The sequence below is a fragment of the Rana temporaria genome, chromosome 5, assembly GCF_905171775.1.
Source record: "Rana temporaria chromosome 5, aRanTem1.1, whole genome shotgun sequence".
Lineage (NCBI taxonomy): Eukaryota > Metazoa > Chordata > Amphibia > Anura > Ranidae > Rana > Rana temporaria.
Window position 1 is genome coordinate 91,461,763 of NC_053493.1, and position 19,231 is coordinate 91,480,993.

Below are 19,231 nucleotides of genomic sequence, written 5' to 3' on the forward strand. Positions count from 1 at the left end.
CTGATTTCATTTTGATTTACTAATTAATCCCTGTTCACACATTTGAGTGGTCAGGGATGCTTGGCTATGCTGGATTGCCACCATGATCTGAGACAGGGAGGGTTCTGAAAGACCTGCATCAGCAGCGTCCATGTCAGAAATATTAGGATCAGAATCCCTAGCTGGTCATATTAAGAGAGGGTCTTCTGGGCTCAGAGCAGGGGGGAGCACTGTGACTCACCCTTCCCTGCAGGCTTTTGCCTCGGAGCTGATAAGGAAGAGGATGGCTGGCTGCGCGTGTCTACAGCATAGGGACCGGCGCCATCTTGTCCCGTTTTACATTGCAGTGGTGGCGGGACGAATTCTGAGGCTTCCTCCATCGGCGGGCCGTATTTGATCATCTCCCGGTGGGCACAACGTTCCCTGGAAGCTGTGGGGACAGATGGGATCCCTGTATGGCGATCGGGTCTGCAGGATTAAGGCAGAATGTGTGCGGCACGGACGGAGCTCAGGCTAAGCACGTCCTCACATCCCGGTTGCTGGCCACGCCCCCTTCAGAACTTCATATTTGCTCTTTGTTCTGATTTGCTGTCCATGATGAAATAGCAGACATGGTAACGCATGTGGTCAGAATAGCACCAGTTGCACAGCTCCCGATGTACACAGGACGATTTTCTTTGGCACACTGACTTATGAAGGTTGGTGCTCTCTGTGACTGTGCATGCCATCTGTTGACATGCTATAAAACTAGTCCTGTAACTTTTTGATACCACCGCGTATAACCCTCAGGTCATTAAAGTGTATCACAACCTGTATTACATTGCAGCTTACCAGTAATTAGATGTGATGGCCGATTTAGATTCCTATATATTTCGTATATATTTTTACCTGGTGATCCTGTCAGTAACATATTTCTTGTCCCAGGGCAACAACACTCATTTACCTTACTGTGTGGAGAAATAGCACTGTCACCCCAGGACAGGAAGTGTGTTAGAAATACAGGAAACCTCCCTTTTCTCTTCCGTTCATAGACGGACACAGCCTTCATTGACATTAGGGTTATGCTTCTTCCTACCAGGAGATTTAGGCAGAATTTAACAGCACTTAAAGTGTTAAAACCTTTCCTTCGTGCCGCTCCTCCCAGGAGGCGTGGCTCCCCCAGGCATAACCCACACCCTGCTCTAGGAGCCTCAGTCTTTTTCTGCCTAACGACAGGAGAGTCAGGCTCTCTCTGGAGTCCTGGACTCTGGAGTTTCTTTTCTTGCGATTTTTCTCGCTTTTATTGTTTTTGTTCCTGCATTTTTTTGAATCCTGTGATTCTTCTATCAACAGCCGACTGGGTGACAGGCTGGGTCCTCGACCCTTGTAGTCCCCCCAGGTTCGGCCTTCGAGCGTGTGCTGGCCCTTAGCTTAGCTTTGGGACGTCCACGACAGGCCCCGTTGCTCCAGGGGCGGCCGGGGAACTTCGGTTCTAGGGCACACATATGACCGGTCTCTATGGCCTTGTCACAGTGTGTCTGGCCGACAGCCATGCCGTTCATGGACGTTGGTTCTGTCTGGGATGCCTCCAGCCAGATGGTCGCAGGACGGGTAAGTAGTGACCTCTAAGTGGTCTGGCTGGAATGTTTCCCTTGGGAAGTCGACTGAGGGTTTTTCCCTGCTTTCCTCTCTCCCTTATTCCTATACCTCCTTCCCTTTGTGGGTGACGGCTGTGAGGGTTTTTTTCTGGGGCTCATGTCGCAGGGCCCGGGTGTAGCAGGGGCTGTGGTGTTCACTTCTGGGCCTTTGCAGTGTGCTGTGAGGTGTTTTTTCTGTGTGACAGTTGCTGAAAAAAAAAAAAAAATGTCACTGTCTTTTTAAATCTGCGTCATTGGCGGCCATTTTGCCGGAGCCTAGCCTTGTATAGCCCGGCGGCCGTTTTCTTGTAGTCCTATGCTGTTTTTTCAGCATTCGGCGGCCATCTTCATTTTTTCGTCTGCCTCGTGTGGCGGCTGTTGGCGCTGCAATCACCTCGGATGTGTCTCAGGGGAAAACGGACACAGCGCTGCACAGCTCTCAGCACACCCTGTCCTCGGACCCCGCTGCACCGGGTGGGGTGGTGAGTACCAGAGGCCCCCATGCTCTCCATTAGCTGTAAGGAGGTGACCTGTGGGGATTTTTTGTCCTGCCTTGCAGGGGGGGTGACTCAGCGCTGGGCTACGAAACCTGAGCCAGGTCTCCCTCTCCACTAGGCCTGAGTTAACCCTTAGCGTCTCTTCCCCTGCCACATCTGTTTATGTGGCTATCCTGGGTTTTCTTGCCAGGTTTGAAGCAGCTGGTGCCGGATGGGGGGTAAAAAAGCGCCCCCTCCCTGAGCCTGCTTCTGGGGATGTCTCTGACATGGAATCTGGTTCTGGTATGTCTGAGGCTGCGGACTTGACCCACATGGATAGTGAGGATGTCTCTGCTGCAGTGTCAGCAAGAATTGTTGGAACTCTTGTTTCTGCGGTGCGTGAGACTCTAAAAATTGAGGTTGTGGCGGAGACACCACCGTGTTTGTCAAAAAACTTTGCAACCCGTTACCCCCTTGAGGGGGATTTAAAAAAAAAAAGTAGGCCTCTCCTCTGCCAGTGGACCCCCTATGTCCAGACTGTGTAGGGCCACCATGTTGCCTGTGGAAGGGGCTCCTGCATTTCAGGATCCCGCTGATAGAGTGGAGGCCGTGGCCCGCTCCCTATTCACGGTGGTGGGTTGGGCGGTGAGGCCGGCTCTGGCCGGGGCCCTGGTCAGGCCCCGACGGAAAGGGCGAAGCTCCTGCTGCAGGAGCTGGAAGAAGGGGAGGCTTCCGAGTCCTCTTGGGACCTGGCTGAACGATAGTTCAGGGTCTGAATTTTCTCTGCGAGGCGGCCATGGATACGTTCCGAAGCTTCCGTCTATGCAGGGTTCTGCGCCGCCTTGTGTGGCTGAATAGTTGGTCTGCGGACTAGTCCTCTAAGGTGGCCTTGGTGATGGCCTTTAAGGGTAAACGGTCCTTTTGGGACTTCCCTGGGTGGCATCATTGTGGATGCCACGGGTGGTGAGCACTTGCTGTTCCCACAGTCTGGGAAGGGCTTGGGACCTTGCCCTATGCAAGGGCCCTCCTTGACTACCTCCGAGCGTTTTTTCGGCCGCCCTGTGCGGTGGGGGTAGGTCTACATGGTGCTTAAACCCCAGCCGTGGGGTAGCAGCGCACCTGATACCGCATGCCTAACAAGTCTGCGGACGTACCTGCTTCCGCCTCTAGGTCTGCTTCTGCCCGTGTCTCGGGTGGGAGACTGGCTTCGCACATTCATGGCTCGGTGGAGGTCTCTCCTCTCCGACCGTTGGGGTTGCGAAGTGGTTTCCTTGGGGTACAAGTTTGAGTTTCTCTCGTCTGCCAAACGGGTTTTTTCCCTCCGGCCTCTGGCCTCCTCCGGTTCGCCGGCTGGCTCTGTCAGGGGCTGTCCAGGTTCTTCTGGTCAGGGGAGTGATTGTGTCAGTTCCCTCGTTGGAACGGTCTCAGGGGTTTTTGCTCCATTCTGTTTGTGTCCCCACGGAGGATGGGGCCTGGTCAATCCTGGGCCTCCAGTCCCTTGTTTGTTTTGTCAAGGTGCAAACTTTCAGGTGGTGTCGATTCGCTTGGTAATAGCGGCACTCCATCAGGGGGATTTTTTTCTGGCATCCTTGGATGTCACGAACGCGTACCTACATGTTCGTGTATCCTCAAAGCACCAGAGTTTCTGTGCTTTGCGGTCGGGGGGGACCATTTTAATTGGTGCCCTTCCCATTCGGTGGGCTTTCGCCAAGGTGCTCGTCCCGATACTGGCCCGGCTGTGACAGCGGGAGTTTTGTTATCATGGGATGTTTGGCTGACATTCTCCTTCGAGCTCTGCATTGGTGGAGCCGTGTCTATCACGTGTTACCTGGGACTAGTACTGGATTCCGCCGGGGCGGGAGTGTTTTTCTCCTAACGGAAAAACTTCAGACTCTGCTATCTGCTGTGCAGCAGTTGCCGACCCAGAAGCGGTCTTCTCTGCGATTCTGCAGGAGGGTTCTGGGTCCGTTGGTGGCCTTGTTCGAGGCGGTTCCGTATGTCCAATTCCACGCCAGGATACTACGGAGGGAATTGCTGTCATGATGGGACTAGCTTCCGTCATCTACGGATTACCAGATTCACTTGAGTCATCTGATCATGTCTCCCCTGGTGTGGTGGCTGGCGTTACCGGTGCTTCGGGCCGAAAAGTCGTTTTTTCTGCAGGCCACTAGACAGTGGTCACGACAGATGCCAGCCTCTCCGGATGGGGAACCCAATCAGCCCAGGGGCACTGGACTCAGGTGGAGTCCTGCCTACTGATCAACGTTCTGGAGCTCAGAGCAATCAAGCCTTGCCTTGCCAGGTGGTCCCTGGATCTACAGGGCCGACAGGTCAGGATCCTGTCTGGTGACGCCACGGCCTTGGCGTAGGTTGATCATCAGGGAGGCACACGGAGTTCTGTTGCAGCGACGGGGGTCGCGCACATCCTTCGGTGGGCCGAAGGGTCTGTTCCGGCTCTTTCGGCCTGGGTACATTCCGGGAATACGGAATTGGCTAGCCGACCTAAGTCGCACTGCACTGGGCCAAGGAGAGTGGTCTCTCCACCTGCAGGTGTTTCGGGGTCTGTGCCGTAAGTGGGGCACTCCGGACGTGGACCTTCTAGCGTCCTGTCTCTATCGGTAGGTGCCACGATTCGTGGCCAGGTTTAAGGACCCGTGGGCGGATGCTTTAGGCGCGTTGGTGGCTCCTTGGGATCACTATCGCCTACTTTACACCTTCCCTCCTCGGAAGCTTCTTCCTCGCCTGCTGCGCTGAGTGGAAGCTGTAGGGATTCTATCAGTTCTGATTGCCCCAAATTGCCGCGTCGCTTCTGGTACGCGGACCTAATGCGTCTGGTGGCAGACGCCCCCTAGCGTCTTCCCCTGGGAATTGATCTTCTGTTCAGGTTCCGATCTTCCGCCCGAAATCTGCTGTCTTTGCAGCAGGGAGTGGTTCAGGCTCTCGCCTTACATTCGGTTAGGAGCCAGATTTCTGCTCTGGCTGTTTTTACTTGCGGCGACCCTTGGCGTTGCACTCCTGGATGCGTACTCCGGTGCGCCCTCCTTTACCCCCATGGGACTTGAATTTAGTCCTTTCAGTGCTTCGGGATGCTCCTTTTGAGGACATTCGGGAGGTTTTTTGTTGTCCCAAAAGGTGATTTTATTTCTGGTAGCAATTACCTCGATCAGACGGGTGTCTGTCTGATCTGGCGGACTTGTCTTGCAAGGCTCCCTACTTGGTCATCCGTATGGATGAGGTGGTGCTGCGGCCGCAGCCGTTCTTTCTCCCTAAGGTCGTTTCGGCTTTTCACATTGAGGGGGACATTGTTCTTCCATCCTTATGTCCTCGGCCGAAATGCCAGGAGGAGGCCACTTTGCATCCTCTGGATGTGGTTCGGGCCCTACGAGTGTACTTATATGTTACAGTTCCGTTCCGGAAGTCGGGCTCACTGTTCGTGTCGGTGGCTGGCCCTACAAGAGGGCCTGGCAGTCTCGTCGGCCACCGTTCCTAGGTGGTTCCGACGGATTGTGCTTCAGGCCTATGCCCCCCTTTCGGGTTATGGCGCATTCGACCAGGGCGATCGGGGCCTCTTGGGCTTTCCGGCATCTTGCCTCTGTGTTACAGCGGTGTTAGGATGCATCCTGGTCATCAATCCACGCTGTTTCAAAGTCTTTACAAGGTGGATGTGTGTGCATCTTTTGATGCCTTCCTCAGCCGCAGGTGTTACGGGCGGCAGTTTATGGTTGGAGTTTCTCCGTTCAGCAACTCCAGTTTTTGTTTGGGGTGTAACCTGGTTTGCTGTGTTACTTTCCCACCCCTCAAATTTTTTGACACTGCTTGGGGACGTCCCTAATGTCAATGAAGGCTGTGTCTGTCTATGAACGGAAGAGAAAATAGGATTTTTGTGCTCACCGTAAAATCCATTTCTCTGAGTTCATAGACTAACACAGCACCCACCCCTCCTTGGTTTGTACTGCTTGTTATGGACTGAGGCTCCTAGAGCAGGCTGTGTGTTATGCCTGGGGGAGCCACGCCCCCTGGGAGGAGCGGCACGAAGGAAAGGTTTTAACACTTTAAGTGCTGTTAAATTCTGCCTAAATCTCCTGGTAGAAAGAAGCATAACCCTAATGTCAATGAAGGCTGTGTCCGTCTATGAACTCAGAGAAATGGATTTTACGGTGAGTACAAAAATCCTATTTTCTCTCTTCCATAACACATAGAGGGGTATTCAGTAGCCCTAAAACATTTCCTGATAATATTTTATAATGCACAGAATAGTACTCGGTTTCCGTCAGGATCAGCATTTTCTTTTTTGGGTTTGTGGAACAGAAATTAAACATTCAATGGTATATTTAACAGACCAAAAGGGAGCAAATAGGAAATGTTTATTATCAGGGTTTACATACTTTCTTATTCTTGATAATATAATAGCTAAGTTAGAGTTTTGTTTTCTTAGCCCAGTTTCATTGTCCACTGCGAACAATACCTAAGGCTCCATTCACACCTATGAACGTGCTGCAGTGCACATGTGTTTTTGTATGTCTTGTTTAGGACAGCCTGTTCATTGTAATGCTTTGATGAAGGCTTCTTAGCCGAAACGCGTCAGTGAACACATGTAACTAATAAAGTACTTTTATTCAAGAGCATCTGAGTTGCCAGCCTTCCTGATTTAAGTATTGTATTTGTGGGGCCTGAATGTCCTGGCTAGACCACCGGATCACAGTTTGTGAACTTTTATATTGGCAGTGGAGCTGGGGTAACAATTTGTTTCTCTCAATTTTAATGGGCTGTTCTAAGGACAAACATAGCATCAAAGAAGTGCAAGCATCTTTTCTTTTTTTTTTATCGCGCTGCACCAAAAGATTGGTACCGAGGGCCAGATTCACATACATTTGCGGCCGTGTAACGTAACCCGTTTACGATACACCGTCGCAAGTTTCCAGTTTTAGTGCCCGATCCACAAAGCACTTACCTGGAAATTTGCGGCGATGTATCGTAAATACGTCCGGCGCAAGGCGTGTGCCATTTAAATTAGGCGCGCTCCTGCGCCTGACCTACTGCGCATGCTCCGTTTCGCAATTCCTGTCGTGCTTTGCGCGCAGTGACGTCATTTTTTTGAACGGCGACGCGCGTAGCGTAATTCCGTATTCCCGGACGACGTTAATTTTAAAATTTCGACGCGGGAACGACGGCCATACTTTAGACAGCAATACGTTTGCTGACTAAAGTTAGGGCACCAAAAACGACGACTAACTTTGCGACGGGAAACTAGACTAGCGGCGACGTATCGAACGCGAAAAACCGTTCTGGATCGCCGTAACTCCTAATTTGCATACCCGACGCTGGTTTACGATGCAAATTCCCCCCAGCGGCGGCCGCGGTATTGCATCCTAAGATCCGACAGTGTAAAACAATTACACCTGTCGGATCTTAGGGATATCTATGCGTAACTGGTTCTATGAATCAGTCGCATAGATAAAAACAGAGGGCCATATTCTCAAAGAATTACGCCGGCGTATCAGCAGATACGCCGACGTAAGTCCGAATCTAAGGCCGTCGTATGTTTAAGTGTATTCTCAAACTGAGATGCACTTAAACATGCCTAAGATACGACGGCCAGCGCCGTTGTATCTTAGGCTGCAATATCTACGCTGACCGCTAGGTGGCGTTTCCATAGCGGTTAGCGTAGAATATGCAAATGACTAGATTCACGAACGTACGCTTGCCCGTCGTAGTGATTTAACGTTGTTTCCGTAAGAGATACGCGGCGTAAAGATAAACATGCCCCCTAGGTGGCGTACTCAATGTTAAGTCTGGCCGTCGTTCCCGTGTCTCAACTTTAAAATTTTACGTTGTTTGCGTAAGTCATCCGTGAATGACGCTGGACGCCATTTACGTTAACATTAAAACAAATGACGTCCGTGCGACGTCATTTAGCACAATGCACGTCGGGTAATTTACCCGACGGAGCATGCGCAGTTCGAACGGCACGGGGGCGCGCTTAATTTAAATACAAGCCGCCCCCTTGGAGTTACGTGGGGATACGCCGGGCCAAGTACACTATGCCGCCCCAAACTACGGAGCAAGTGTTTGGGGAATACAGCACTTGCTCCTGTAAGTTGGGGCGGCGTAGTGTAAATGGCTTACGCTACGCCCGCCTCAAATCTACAAGAATCTGGCCCAGAGATACGATGGAGTATCTGAGATACTCCGTCGTATCTCCTTTGTGAATCTGGGCCTTTGTCACTATGGGGTTGATTTACTAAAGGCAAAATAGACCATGCAAAGTGCAGTTGCTCCAGAGCTTAGTAAATGAGGTAACGCTTCAGTTTGCCAAGAATACCCAATCATGTTTGCACATAAATTGGGTGATGGAAGTCAGCAGAGCTTCTGCTCATTTACTAAGCTCTGGAGAAACTGCAAAGTGTACAGTCTATTTGCCTTTAGTAAATCATCACCCATGTGCTTTGGTACATGATTTGGAGCTGTCAGTAGCAAGAAGATTTAATAGCACCACGCGTGCCTGCAAAATTTGCTTTTTTTTTTTCCGTGGCCGTAATGCGCACGTTTGTGCGCATTCATGCATCGCACAAATGTGAAACTAGCTCGAGTCAAGGTTTTGTTTTGCCTCTGGGGGATTCTTTCTCTGGTAGAAAGTTCTCCTTCCTCTTCCATTCCCCATCTCTTCTGCTCCATTGGCCACTTAGATTGTAAGAAAGTTGCTGTGCCCTGTCAGGTAAGGTACCGTCATCTCCTCCAATCCACTGTGCCTGTATTTCTGTTGCCACCAGCCCCCTGTAGCCCTTCTTTCACAGATCTATGCTCTGCCCCCGTCTGGACTCTGAGATCCGCACTCCTTCCAGCCACTTTGTTTGCGGTAGGAAAGGTTGCAGAAGAGTAGGGGGAATGATCAGCTTTTATTCATTCATGTAAAACCTTTATCTGAAAAGGGAAAAAATAACTGCTTATGAAGTGTTAGCTGGAGGTAAGTCTAGTACACACAATCAAACAAAAAAATACTGCTTTCGGAGCGATCGTACGATAATCTGATTTTTAGTACACAGCTTTTGAGAGCCGATCAGTTAATCCAAAATTACCATTTTCGTTTAATCAGTACAGTATTAGTCCGAAAAAAATCAGAAGAGCAAGACTACGCATGCTCAGAAATGTAGGAATACATTACAATACAATACAACACATTACATTCTTTTCGAAGTTGTATTCTGTCATAAGAGAATTTTCGTAACTTTAATAACCTCTTCATTTTCAATATGAGACTAGCATGCAAAAAAAAAAAGACGATCATTCGTCCAATAGTCACGTCATGTGTATGAGGCTTTAGGCTTTAATTTGTTACTTTGAAGTCCAACTAAATCTGCTAGTCTAAAGACGGCCATAGAATCCTGGCTGGTTCTTGCCGAACCGGCTGAGATTTGAACCATGTGTGGGTAGGCTGATGGTACCAATTTGAATGATCAAACAACTTGGGTACAACCAGCCTGCCGGATTCACTTGCGATTATTGCTTGTGGCTGCTATAACCACTAGCAATAATCACTATCTTCTCCCAGCTTATCCCCCCCCCCACCCCCCCAATGCTCGGCAGGAGGGATTCCCCACTGTCTGTGTTGATGGGGGATTGTGCACCGTCTATGGCCTGCCTAACAATACCCTCTCCCTAGAATGAAAATGATTGACAACTTGTCTTCCTGGAGTTCTTTAGAAAGTGAAACCCCAACCCAGACTTGGTAAGGCTGTAATTGCTGTCCAATGGGAAGGTATCCTTCTAATAGGGGCACAACAGCATAAAAAACACATCATTTTTGTAGTAAAGTAGTAAAATCTATTCCAACCCTCCCTCATTCTAAAACTAAGCTAAAAAAGTTGTGAATAGATTTATACTTTGAAGCTGGTATTACTCCACTGCAGTTGGATTTTGCATGCAATTTTGTGCATTGTGCAGATGTGTGTTTATTTTAAATTGTTTTAACCATAAAAAGGTTGAAATCACCATGCCACAACCACAATTATATTATAGGCTTGCTTTGACCCATTAGTGATAATTACATTTAAAGTGGAGTTCCACCCATAAATATAAGATTACATCAGTAGTTTTAAAAAAAATGTCATTAGTCCTTTACGAATTTTTTTTTTTTTTTTTTTTTTGATGCCTTCAAAGTGTTGTTGCTAGGCAGAATAGTTAATCTTCCCACTTCCTGCACCTAGGTGCTTAATGCTTCCTAACCTACACCGCACAGACTCCTGGGAATGTAGTGGGTGTAACTTTCCAGGAGTTTGTGCAATCCCCAGTCTCGAAGAATCATGTGACTTGGACAGCACAGGTGCTGAAACCTGATCTGACACTGCTTGTGCAGCACTGAGCATGTGCGAGATCGAAATCCAGGAAGTCATACAGTCTGGCTTCATGATGCCCACACTTAAGATGGCCCAGTCAATTTCTATTTTATAAAGTGTCTAAATGCTGTAACAACCTAACAAAACGGACCTTAGTTTACAGGCCAACTTTACTAGAATACATTAAGCTTGTGTATTACAGGGGTATTTATATTTAAAAAGTGAAATTGTGGCCGGAACTCCGCTTTAAAGGACTGCAACAGATAAATAACCATATTCAGTACAGTACATTTTAGTTGAGTTATATTCTGCCAACACAGCAAAATAAGTAACTATTCTTATTTCAGGGCTCGACAAATCCCGGTCGCCATGGCGACTAGAAATGGTGTCCTGGCGTCAAGTTAAGCATTACAAGTTAAACAGCAATTCTAATGTCATTTTTCACTATTTTCACTGCCATCTTCCTCCCTCTAATTAGAACGCTCAAACATTATATATATTTTTTTATCCTAACACCCTAGAAAATAAAATGGCGATCGTTGCAATACTTTCTGTCACGCTGTATTTGCGCAGCGGTCTTGCAAGCGCACTTTTTTAGGAAAAAATTACACTATTTTTAATTAAAAAATAAGACAACAGTAAAGTTATCCCCATTTTTTTTTTTAATATTATGAAAGATAATGTTACGCCGAGTAAATTCATACCCAACATGTCACGCTTCAAAATTGCGTCCGCTCGTGGAATGGCGACAAACTTTTACCCTTTAAAATCTCCATAGGCGACGTTTAAAAAAAATCTACAGGTTGCATGTTTTGAGTTACAGAGGAGGTCTAAGGCTAGAATTATTGCTCTCGCTCTACCAATCGCGGCGATACCTCACTTGTGTGGTTTGAACACAGCTTACATATGCGGGCGCTGCTCACGTATGTGTTCGTCTTCTGCGCGCAAGCTCGTCGGGACGGGGCGAGTTTTCTGGCTCCTAACTTTTTTAGCTGGCTCCTAGATTCCAAGCAAATTTGTCAACCCCTGTATATTTTTAGGTATCCAAAACCTCCTGCTGCTTCTCTCAGGTTAGTCAACATTTGAATACATGTGGATTTGGAAGTTGTGAAAGACTGATGGTGTGAACATTAGAACTTGCCAAACTATTACAATATATTTTTTTACCACTTAAGACCCGGACCATTATGCAGGTTAAGGACCTTGCCCCTTTTTGCAATTCGGGACTGCTTCACTTTAACTGACAATTGCGTGGTCGTGCGGCGTGGCTCCCAAACAAAATTGGCGTCCTTTTTTTCCTACAAATAGAACTTTCTTTTGGTGGTATTTGATCACCTCTGCGGTTTTTATTTGTTGCGCTATAAACAAAAATAGTGACAATTTTTAAAAAAATGCAATATTTTTTACTTTTTGCTATAATAAATATCCCCAAAAAAGATATAAAAAAAACATTTATTTTCCTCAGTTTAGGCCGATACGTATTCTTCTACCTATTTTTGGTTAAAAAAAATTACAATAAGCGTTTATCGTTTGGTTTGCGCAAAATTTATAGCATTTACAAAATAGGGGATAGTTTTATGGCATTTTTATTAATAATTTTTTTTTTACTACTAATGGCGGAGATCAGGGATTTTTTTTTTTCTTGACTGCGACATTATGGCGGACAAATCGGACAATTTTGACACATTTTTGGGACCATTGTCATTTTCACAGCGAAAAGTGCTATACAAATGCACTGATTACTGTGAAAATGACAATTGCAGTTTAGGAGTTAACCACTAGGGGGCGCTGAAGGGGTTAAGTGTGACCTCATATGTGTTTCTAACTGTAGGTGGGCGGGGCTGGACATGTGACATCAGTTATTGTCTTTCCCTATATCAGGGAACAGACGATCACTGACATTGCCACAATGAAGAACGGGGAAGGTGTGTTTACACACACCTCTCCCCGTTCTTCAGCTCCTGTGACCGTTCGCGGGACACTGGCGGGGATCGGGTGCCGCCGGCGTGGTAACGGAGCTTCGGACCAGGTCGCGAGCGCGCCAGCGAACCCCACAGCTGGGCTCTTAAAGAGGACGTACAGGTACGTGCTTGTGCCCAGCTGTGCCATTCTGCTGATGTATATCGGCGTGAAGGGGGTCCTTAAGTGGTTAAAGGTGTAAATACAATAGGTATAGAAATGGATCACCCCCCCCCACTTTTAAATAATCAAATGTTATTGCTTTGCAGACTGAAGTGGAGACGTACACCGTTTTTTTTTTTTATCCGGCTTTATTTACCCAATGCGACTTAGAACATCCAAGTGAAAGAGATAACACCAACATGTCAGAAAAAAAATTTAAAAATCAAAAACGGAATCACTGAGTTGTAAAAAGGATCACCCCCTTCAGTCAGTATTTTGTTGAACCACCTTTTGCTTTCATTACAGCCTTTAGTCTGTTGGGATATGTCTCTACAAATTTTGCACATCTAGACTTTGCAATATTTGCCCACTCTTCTTTGCAGAACTGCTCAAGTTCAGTTAAATTTGATGGTGACCATTTGTGGCTGGCAGTCTTTCCACAGACTTTCAATGACTAAGCCATGCAAGGTAGACAGGTGTAATTCGTTTTGGTCTAAATACAAATTTGGACAAATTTTTGGTAATTCGGAGATTTAGTGGTATACGAATCTCCAAATTAAATTGTAATGAAATTGTAATGAATAGTTACGAATTTCGATGAAATCTATTCGTTTTTTTTAACTAATTCCAACTTTTTAGAAAGAGAAGAATTTGGATCAGTTGAAAAGCGATCGACCAATTCGAATTATGTGGGAGGAAATCGCTGGTGGTTAAGCAGTGGGCCTGGAAGCTGGCCGCCCGCATCCTTAACAACCATGAGTCATCATCTGTCAGAGGCTTCCCCACTGACAGATGAATGTAAAGAAAAGAGTGCCGACAAAAACGGCGTGGGGTCCCCCCAAAATCCTTACCAGACCGTTATCCGAGAACGCAGTCCAGCAGGTCAGAAAAGGGAGGGACAAATGATTGCTTATGGTTAAGGATGCAGGCAGCCGGCTTTCTGGCCCGCTACTTAACAACCAGATGTTTCTTCACACAGAATGTGAATCAGTCGATCGTTTTTTGACCGATACGAACTCTAATCATTCTTTTAAAAATTACTAAATGGCAACGAAAACTAAACAACATTTTACGAAAACGAAACTAAGCTAATTCCAAAACAAATTCCATAATGAAACAAATTAGTAACACAACAAACCTATCTGAAACAAAATACATTTTATAAATTCTGTACATATCTAATGGGAGGACATTAACCTTTTCTCCTCCAACCACTTTGCTATAATTTTTGCTGTGTGCTTTGGGTCATTGTCATGTTGGAAGGCAAACCTTCTTCCCATTGACAACTTTCTGGCAAAGGGCAGCAGATTTTCCTCAAGAATCTGATGTTATTTTGCCCAAATTCATTTTTCCTTCTATCCTGACGAGTGCTCCAGTCCCTGCTGCAGAGAAACACCCCATAACAGGATATTACCCCCTTTATACCTTACTGTAGGAATGGTGTTATTTGGATGATGAGCTGTATTGGATTTCCATCAGACATATCGTTTGGTGTTGAAGCCAAATAATTCAATATTAGGCTCATCTGACCAGAACACTTTTTTCCATGTGGCCTCAGAATCTTCATGGTGCGTTTTGGAAAAAACTCAATCATTACTGCATGTGGCCTTCCTTGAGGAGTGTCTTTTTTCCTGAAATCCTCCCATACAAGCCACATTTGTGGAGAATTTGTGATATTGTTGCTGCATGCACACATAGGAGTTAATTAACTAAAATTGGAGCGTGCAAAATCATCTGGTGCAGCTGTGCTGGTAGCCAATCGGCTTCCAGGTTTTGTTGTCAAAGCTTACTTGAAAAAGCTAAAGTTAGAAGCTGATTGGCTACCATGCACAGCTACACCAGATTTCCACTCTCCAGATTTGTCGTACATTCCTGCAACTGCTTCAGAGTTGCTGTAGGCCACTTGTTAGCCTCTCTGATCAGTTTCCTACTGGCTCTTTCATCTAGTTTGGAGCGACGTCCTCATCCAGGGAGGGTCTTTGTTGTACCAAATACCTTCCATTTCTTAATACTAGACTTCGCTGTGCTTCTAGGGATTGATAAAAGCATTTAAAATGTTCTGTATCCATCTCCTGACTTGTGCCTGTACACAACTTTATCCCAGAAATCTTTTGATAGAGAATTGCCACCCATAGTTGGTTGTTTCTTTCAACGGGAACTGAAATGTTCCAGGAAAGCTGTTTTCCTGACACAGCATGACAGCATATACGTATGGGAAAGGCTCCGCCTCCCTGCCCAATTGGGAGCGGTTATACTATAAAAGTAGGTCTCCTACTGCTAGAAAGCAGGACATTTTTTGTTTTTCCCTCACCTTGCTAGACACTTCTGGCCAAGCCGCACAGGTTCAAGCCTCTCCTGTGACGAAGCTCCCCGCTGTACAGGCAGACCTGAACGCCTATATTGGGGAGACCTCACCCCAGCAGGATCCAGGAAGATGGGGGGTGAAGGCATCTGGTCTCTAGGGATTGCTCATTTATCATGACGCCATGGATGGACATTCATTGGACTTTATTTGGACATGAAGCATGCAGGTGGTAAGGCACCACATGGTGCAACAATTCCATTTAGTTACTGCTGCAAGTATGTGGTTAAACTTGCATTACTGAAGGGCTATGGTTTGTGTCTGCAATACTGCTAATGATGATAGCAGGCGTCCTGCTGGGCTGAAGTCCTCCTTTTAACTCAACAAGCCTGGCTTTACAGTCTTCATTTATTTTCTGCAGGTATGTTGTAAGTTTGCATTTCTGAAAAGCATATATCACACATGTGAATGTAACTGGAGGTCCATAGTGCCACGCTGTTTACTAATATTAAACAGACTGAAAGATGTGTTGCAGTATTGCTAAAGCTTGAACTGATAACAGGTGATACTGAGAGCCCTTTCATTTTAATGCAGGGTCTGGGTCTGCAGGATGGGCTCACTGTGTATTGAAGATTGGTCTCATTGGTGGTACATGTGTCTAGGTAGGTTTAACCTGCTAGTGCTATTAATTTATGCTGCTTGCCTTTGATTACATTAACTCCACATTAGGTAATGCTGTGATGTGTTTATTTCTATGCATTTACATGTTGACCTTGGTGCTAAAATGTCAGGATCTGTTTAGTCACATTCCTTAGTACTTACTTGGTAGCAATAGGTAATTGCTTGTGTTATTTGGGGTACCCCACAGAGAGATATGGGGTTTGTAGTGGTTACTATTTATGGAAAATAACCCCAGGCATGGCTCCAGGCTTTCAGCTCATCTGTGAACCAGTAGCAATCAGCCTTCCTAGAGACCAGCAACTTTAATGAAGGTGAGGGCAGGTAGGTATATGCACTCCTAAAAGAGTGCACGTTATGGGCATAATGAGTGTAAATCTCCAGCCCTCGACACCAACACCAGTCTACCTGATTCTGCGACAAGGGACAGATCCTATTCAGCCCTGGAAAAACCCACTATGTAGTTAACTGCCAGAAGGGGCAGATCAAGAAATCGCTACAGTAATCATAGTGGTCTGATGGTAACTGGTGTGTCGGCCAGAATGCAAAACAAGGTTGCAGGCCAAAGACAGTGACAAATGGGCAGAGACTGAGAAGGCCTACAGTCACTAATGGTTCCATACCAAGCCTAATCAAACAACTGTGTTTGTTTAAAGGCAACCTCTACCTGAGAGCTTGCTTCTGGAAAATTGCTCTGGCAAGTTGGTATATCAGAAGCAAAAGATGGATACATTAACCCCGTCCAAACTGACTGGAACTCGGGTACTAAGCTATTCAAGCAAAGTCATCTAAAGGGTACCTCTGCCTCAAAAGCAGCCGGCCAAACGGGCTTCATGAGATTAACCAAGGGTGCCATTCTTTCAACAGAAGAAAAAAAACCCTTGCAGAGACCCTGGGACAGCAAATGGAGCTGGAGATGAACAAGGTTCATACTACTGTTAAGTAGTGTTGTTGTGACCTGCGATCGAGCAGGATGAAAGCACAGCTCTGGTCAGTGATAAGCTCTCTATGATGGCGGATCCTAGATTGAAAATGGAATAGCCAATGATGCAGTTCAGTCACTGCGGATACAAGACTGTATGCTGTTTCTCCAGAAATCATTGTGGCCAGAGAACCCTTATGGCCCCTCCCACAAATAAACACATGCCGCTTTAAGTCAGAGTGGTGACTGTTCAAGTCGGATCTGCCGATATCTGGAAGGAAGATTAATTCCTTATGTTAATCACCAATGACCAGAGGATAGCCAAAAGACTGACAAGTTAAATGTGGGAGAACTATAGCGGAGAATAAAGAATCAATAATCTTCTTTATTTGCCCAAGCCGCACAATAGGGTCTGCTGACAGTTGGATGTAGATTTGAGCTTAGGATCCGTGAGTCCTGTGCATTAAGGAAGCCAATGGAATTTTTTTTTAATTTCTCTACCAATTCATTAAATTCCCTCCATGATGCTTCAGAGCACAAGGGTTGTGATTACATGGGCGTTAGTCAAAGTAAAACTTGAATAACAAGAGGAAGGATGAGGATCCAAAAGAATTGCATAGGCCATCATTGCAATTAATCTCTCCAGCCGTCAGTAAGACCTGACCCCCACAAATCCTACTCCAGGATTTTTAAGGAGTATTGTTCATAGCAGTGCGACCCCCAAGTCGCTGCAACTTCAAAGTAGTCCCTACACAACTTTTGATCCCACTGTGGTCTAACTGGGGGCCGTGGACATCAAGAATACACAGGCATTGATTCAAGACGCATAGAAATCGCAGTAAAATCGCACAATTTCATGTTGTAATACTGGAAACCTAGTCCAACCTAGGTGTGTGATGATAGGGCGGTATTTACCTTTTGTATAAATACTATACCCTGTATGTGGTGGTCGTTCACAAGGGGGTATGTGTGTATAAGGTATACACACTTCAAAATACCCATGTTTCAGCAAGTAGCTTCACGTGGCAATCAGAGTGCACTACGAGTTAAACTTGCAGACAGTGACCTTTCCACAATCTCCTGGGATATTGGGTCCAGTAAGGGCCGACTTGCGGGCACAAGGACTTCTGGTGAGTCTTGTTTGGACAACAGAATGGTGCAATGGCTTCCAGGTTCTGGGAAAAGTCCCAGTACAGACTCTAATCAAGTCGGGAGGAGCCGTTATCGAGAGACCAACTAATCTCATCACAATAATCACCTACTGGGAGGTAATTCTGAATCTCTGGAAAAAGTTAATGAATAAAAAAATAAAGTTACACTCGGAGAGAGCAACAGTATAAGTATCTCATTTGAACAAATGGCTCTTTCCCATTGGTTGCATCCCACGGTCGCAAGAGCGATAAAGTAGACTGTGATAACCCATGTGGTCCGAGGGGGCCCAAGCAATGTTGACGGCTGTATTAACTGGTTTTGTAGTAAAGAAGGACTTCCCGCGCTAGAAACGATGACTCCACAGAGGAGAAAAGTCCCCTCTTAGGGAGGTAGCTAAGCTAACTAATCTTTCAGCATACCAGTCATCACAAGTTGTTACTTGTTGAGTATTCATGCCAATGAGGGACAAGGTGTCCAAAAGCCAGAGTTACAGCGGTCACAGACTGAAGTCTTTCCGAAACACAACAAAGGGAGCCTCAACTATGCTGAAAAGACTCAGCAAAATGGGGAAGGCCTATCTTCGCTGGCAAGAAGGAATGCAAAACTAGTCAACTTCTGTCAGAGGTATCTCCCAGCATGTTAGGTTAGGGTTTTCTAGAACTTACAGCCAGATGGCGTAAGATACAAAAGCTGTTTGATGACAAGGGACAGTCTCAAACAAAAGACTGTCAAGGGATCGCCAAGGATAAGGCTATCAAGATATTGGTCTGACAGTAACCTGGGTGGCTTCCCAGAGGTGGAAGCAGATAAACCAAGGACAGCTAACTGGGTCGGCAATACGTATATATTCAACAAACTTAAGTCTCCAGGATCCTTATCCGGATTCGCAGCCGCTCGGTGGTGATAACGATAATTGCCCTGTGGCTTGCAGGCAATGATGCCCACGGGTACAGTCTCCGATCCGAGAACTTCCTATTCTCCTTCCTGAGATTCAACCCCCCTTATACAGCGTGCCCACGGTATCTTCCAAATTAAAACAAATTAAATCTAGATACAGGAGACCAAGAAGTGGAGGTCTCGCCGTTAGTGTTTGAAATCCAATGGAGGTCAGAGTGCCTACTCCAGACTTCAAGTACATTAGCTACGAGAAGAACCTACAGAATTAAAAAAATGGAATTCTCTGTTCTTACTGTAAGGAATGAATTGTATACAAGCAAGCCTACAGACTGCATTAAGGGATACTGTCGTGTCTTCACTCTCTGGGATCCAGTAACGGTTGCATATCTCAGCAACCAAGTCCGAAAGACCTAGGCAGGTTATTCTTTCCACCATGGGGTCTTCCAAATAGTGTGAGACACATTATCTCACTCTCCATTTAGAGGGACAAGACATCCTAAATATGGCCAGTAACATGGAATAAGTATTCCTTTTAGGTAAATACTGTATGTAGAGTAGATCTAGACGAATCTCAAACATCCAAGTGTCAAACCATAAACTACCTTGTTGCTGAAATGATCAGGCAAAATGGCTCTAGTCTCTTCCTCAACACTATACAAAGGTTGGTATACTGGCAACCTGAGTTAGAACATCATCATCCTTTTGGCAGATCCAAACTAAAGTGTTTGAAGTTCCACAAACATTGAAAAGAGGTT